A 5983-nucleotide genomic window follows, 5' to 3' on the forward strand; every position below is an offset into this window, starting at 1 on the left:
ATAAATACCGAAGAATAAATACCGAATTTTTGACATCAGCAATGCATCCAACAACCGTAGTGTTGTTCAACACCAATTCAATAGTTTGAAGCCCAACTCGATTTGTATGCTTATTTGTTTGTATCGATCTCCTTTTTTTCGGCAAAAACATTTATCAATTGTCTTGTCTTCTGCGTAGAATGGGGATTTTCAATAAAGAATTGAAAGTCGTTAACGAAAGACGAAGAAGACAAGAGAATTTGTTGCCTTAGTCTCTTAATATTAAAAAAAATCTCCTTTGTTCCGGCAAAAACCTTGATCAATTGTCTTGCTCACTACGAAGAAAGAGAATCATAAATAGAGAAAGTTGTTATTGGATGATGAGGAAGATTAGAGAATTTTTATGTATTTTAGTCTCCTAATCTGTAAATTAAGTAAAATATATTTTCAACACTATTTACTTAATTTGAAAAATTCTCTCCCCTGATTTTCTCTAATTTGTTGTTTTTTTAGTTGTATTTTATTAAGTTAAGTCAAAGAAAAAAAATACATAAATTAATAATATAACAAGTTAAAATATTTACATTTTCGATAAATATCAAAAGTGTGGCTAAGTGGTTCTATTAAATACTAAAATATTGACATTTTGAAAAATTTCCCTTGAATAATAGCTAATGGGTCATCTAAACTCTAAAAACAGGTCCAAAATATCGAACTATTTCATCAAGACCAATAAACCAAAAAAAAAAATTCAACCCACTAACACAAAATCTAAACATCTAAACTATTTTGAAGATCAAATACAAAAAACTAAGTCAAAAAATAAAGATAAAAATACAATTAAAATTAAAAAAAATTGTAAAAATAATATTGATAATAATTCAAGTTATAAAACCAACATGATAAAGTTAAACAACATTAACAAAACAATATAAAATCCAACATCAAAATGACGTATGTGGTCAAAAGAAAATGATAAGGATAAATTTGAAGGTTGAGAGGGGGGAAAGATTGATATAAATTTTCGGGTAAATGAAGGTCGCCAGAAAACATTGACGGAAATTTTTTTGATGGATTTTGGACCAAAAATTTATATCAAAAGATATCCCTTGAAGATCTCTACACATTTCTGTAAAGGGTTTGAGATGGGGATGAACGAAAATTCATAAATCGAAGGAGAAAGGTGAAGATTCATATTTGTTTTTCTCAGATATACAGAATTTGGCTATAAATATGGATGAAAGGTTTGTAAATTTTTGATGATTTTTCCAGCCAAAAAGGTGGTGGCCACCGGGGCGGTGGCGATAGCGAAGGGAAGAAGAAAAATAAAAATCTAAAATACAAAAACTGTTAATTTTTTAAGTTTTGTATTTTTGTTAGGGTCCAATAATAGCCCTTTGATCAAAATATCATGAATGATTTGGATTCAATGTTAACCATTTCTATTAGACCGGCTCAAAATCAATTGGACTATCATAAATTAATCTAAATCAGCCCAATTCAAACAAAATATGGTCATATGGACCAATAAAAATAATAATACATGGAAAGACAAACAACAGAAAAATAAAAATAAAAATATATATTCAAAAAATATGTTACTATATATTATAGGAGTAAAATAAGCACGTCAAAAATTAGGTGTTCATAGCATACCCCTCTTTGCTTGGAAACATGAAGAGTATTCAAGCAAAGAAGGTGAACAAAATGGCTAATTTTTAACTATTTCTAACTCCTATGAAGCCATTTCGAAAAAGATGACCGAACATTACTTCAGAAGTTTTCTATATACTCAATTAAAATGAAATCAGGTCAGTGTAGTTCGAACTATGATAGCTGAAACTAAAGGCGTTAAATGGGCGGTTTGGTTGATATTGGAATTATTAAAATGGGTTGAATAGAAATCGAGTTGGGTCTTGACCCGCCCGGTTTACTTTGGGCTCACATGGGCAAAAACGGATTGGTTCTTGATCGGCCCAATTTTACCTGGTTAATATCAATAATTTAACATATTGATATTTAACTTTTATAATCACAATTTAAATTTTCATTCAAGAATTTTTTGTAAAAAAAGTAACAAATGGATAGATAAATCGTAAAAGATGTCAAATAGATAATAATTCATACTTTCAGTTAAGAGTGGCAGCGGTACCAGAATCGGGCGGTCCGGTAATTACCAGAACCGGTACGGAACCGTATAGTGCGAACCGGTAACATTTCGGAACCGTTACCGGACCGGACCGAGAAACCGGTAAAAATAGTATTGTTTCGTCCCGGTGCGGAAGGGAACCGGTAGTATAGCGGACCGGACCGAACCGGTAACTGGGACGGACAGGTAATTAAAAGAAATTAGATGCGTACTCGCGTGATCAATCGATGGACGGGGGAATTGCGTGAATGATGAGACCGGCCTAACCTAAAGTCAAGGCTCTTCCCTCTCTTGATGGCGAATCTTGATTGACTAGATTTAATTTTTTTAATTGAATATAATTTTTATTATAATAATTAAGCAATGAAAAAATTAAATTTAAAACTTTTAAAGTTAAAAAAAATATAAAAATTTCAAACTCTAAAGTTATAGAATTTAAATTTCAAACTCTTAAAGTTTGAAATTTTTAAATTCAAACTTTAAAGTTTTAATTTAAAATTTTTAAACTTTTAAAGTTTCAAATTTAAATTTTCAAACTTTTAAAGTTTCAAACATTAAATTTGTAAATTCAAACTTTTAAAGTTTGAAAATTTTAAATTCAAAATTTAAAGTTATAAAATTCAAATTTCAAACTCTTAAAGTTTGAAATTTTTAAATTTAAACTTTAAAATAATAAAATTAAAAATTGACTATATTTAAAATTAAATTTAATACAACAATATTAAAAAAAAAATTAAGACGGTAGCCTACATTTTGATTAATATTTATTTGATATTACAATTATATTTACAAAAATATTAGTAGAGTATTAAAAGAATTAATCTACACAACCACCTTCTAGGAAGGGTTCTGTTTGAATTGAATCTCGAATTATCATACTTTTACTAATAGTTCGTGCCACCATATAAATTCCTTCGTAAATCATTCAATATTTCTTTAGTAACATGTTCGGGAATTGGTTGAATAGAAAGATCTTCCATTGCTTCAATCCCGTCGTCACTATAATCCTACATTACTTCATCAACAAAATCTTGAAATTTGATCGGTAGTGGTTCACAACTAAATTTCTTCTCTCGGCATTAATCCAATCTAAAAATAATACCGATATCTCCAAGATGTTGGCTACTAGTGAATTCCTATGTTCTCCAAGTTGAAGCCTTGCTGCACTAAAGCCTTACGAAGCTACGGACGGCGCTTCCATTGCTAATTTATCTCGAGCCATCGGTACTAGTTTGGGAAATCCTCTGCCGTGATTTCTCCATCATTGGAGAATCTCTTCAGTAGGTTCTGTATTTTGATTAATATAGGCATCAAAATCATTTCTAATATCATGAGAAAGTTAAAGATAATATTCTTTAAATAATCATCAATATTATTTTCATCAAATATAACCCTAGAGCTTTCAGGTTCATTTTCACTTGATTAATTTATATTAGCATTATATAAATCATACAATTATCTAGCTTCAATTTTTATGCTATCTTTAACTTGTTGACAACGAGGAATTTCTTCTAACACATCATTAATATCTAAGTAAAAATATATTTTTTCAACCATTCTTGATGCACCTAATCTTTATACTTAGGGTTTAACAAACATGCAGTTAAATAAATTCGAGGAACATGAATATAATATTTTTTAAATTTTAGAATCATTTTTTCAATAGTTTATTGAAATCTTTGTTTATTTTTAAATTTGTATAGTTTATAAGAAATCATACAAATATCAGGCAATACAGTACAAATTGATGCATTATAAAGTACAGATATTCTTTTTGTAGTTAAGTAAAAAACATTTTGGAAATCTATAAGTTAATTTATATCACGCCAATCATTATCATCTAGTCTATATGTCATATCAGAATTATGAGCATTCCAAACAATTTGTAAGGGTACTCGATATTCATAAGCGACTACAAGCATTTCATATAAAGTATTCCATCTAGTAGCTACTGTTTGGAATTTTTCTGGGTGGAAGATTATTTTCAAAACAACGAGTTTGAAAATCTTTACGCCTAGACTTAACTTGACATTTAAATATAAAATGACATGAATTTTCAACTTTCGTACATCCGTTATCATATATATGTACACCATCTCTAACCATCAAATTATATATATGTGCACCACACCTAATATAATAATTATCATCATAGAAAGGACAAAGTGTAGGTTTTAAATATTCAACAGCAACATTATTACTTGAAGCGTTATCTAAGGTTATACTACTTATTTTATCACATATTCCATAACTTTGTAAAATATCTAAAATAGTTTGAGCAATATAACTACCGATTTTTTGCATTTGACAACATTTATAATCTAAAATTCTTTTTTGCATATACAAATTTTCATCAATCTGATGTGCAGTAACAGTCAAATAATCGTTACCGTTTACACTACGACCCATATCAGAAGTAATAGATATTTTAAAAGTATTATAATAAAATAAACAACACAGATATTGAAAATGTTGTGCATGATAATCAAATACAGCCTTTTTATTGTATTTCTAGCAAAACCTTTAAAATTTGGATTATATACAATTTAAATATAATGTATAAAACCGGGTTTTTCAGCAAAACTAAATGGCAAACCTATAACACATATAATTTTAGCTAGTTCTTCAAGATCTTTTTCTCTACTATATGAAAGTGGTAAACTAGAGCCAGAAACATTAGGCGAATTTAATTGTGTCTGTACCATGTTAGAGCCGCCTACTCTTACATTTTCAGGAAGGGGGTACCGTTTTTTTCGCTTCCGCTACCGCTTTAGCATGCAAAAATTCATTTTTACAACAAGACATTAAATGACTACTCAAATGTCCCATCCCGCCAGATTTGCCAGCAGTTTTTATGATTTAATCTATGTTTAAATTTACTATAAATAGCTTGTGTTTTATCTCGTTTTGTGTCATAAATTGCCAAACAATTGATTTTTTAACATTCTACCTTAGGCCTAGGATGTACTGGGGGAACAGGGGCAGGACAACGAAAAGGAGCGGGACTGGGAGTATTAGTAGCCATAGGTGGCTCAGTTTCATCATCATCATCATCATCAAAAGTAGGCGTATCAGTATAATTATCAATATCATTATCATTATCATTATCACTAGGCAAATCCTCATCAAAATTACCAAAGCGGCGTTGTAAATGTTCATGATAAGAATCTAATTCCGAATTACTATCAATATTGAAAACCTATCATCAACATGTCTTTAATATCCGTATTTATTCTTAATATAGTAGATCTTTTAGTTTTTGATTTAGAAGAACAATCGATTTTTGCATTATCAGAGGACGTAAAGTTACAAATATTTTTTTACACGCTCTAATGCAATTTTTTTGCCCTTTCATTTTCGAACAATATTTTTACCGAAATCCATATTAAAAATTAAACGTGAGATTATATATAATACAAAATGTAATGCAAATAATGAATCACAAAATAAATAAATAATTATTTAAATATAAATGAAAAGTAAAATATAAGTTGGAACGAATGTACCGAACGTCTACTTAAAAATGTAGACGTTTATGACCGCCGAAAGCCAAATGTGGAAAGTTGAAAATTAAATTTTGAAGCTCCAAATCTAATTTCGAAAGACCAAATAAGGCAACACCGGAATTTAAGATATTATATATTATAGAATTAGAGATTAGAGAGTAGAGAGTTGAGAGAGTAGAAGATTAATAGATGATTTTGTGATTTAAAAGAATGAAATTTAAGGGTATTTATAAGTAAAAAAATGGGTTAAAGTGTAATTTTTAAAACTTTAGGGTATTAATAAAGTTTGGGGTGCGGTAGGGCTCTTATTGGCTGAAATTTTACTCAAATAGCCGTTGGGGGGGGGGCA

Source organism: Solanum pennellii, chromosome 4 (assembly GCF_001406875.1).
Source record: "Solanum pennellii chromosome 4, SPENNV200".
In the NCBI taxonomy this organism is placed as follows: Eukaryota; Viridiplantae; Streptophyta; class Magnoliopsida; order Solanales; family Solanaceae; genus Solanum; species Solanum pennellii.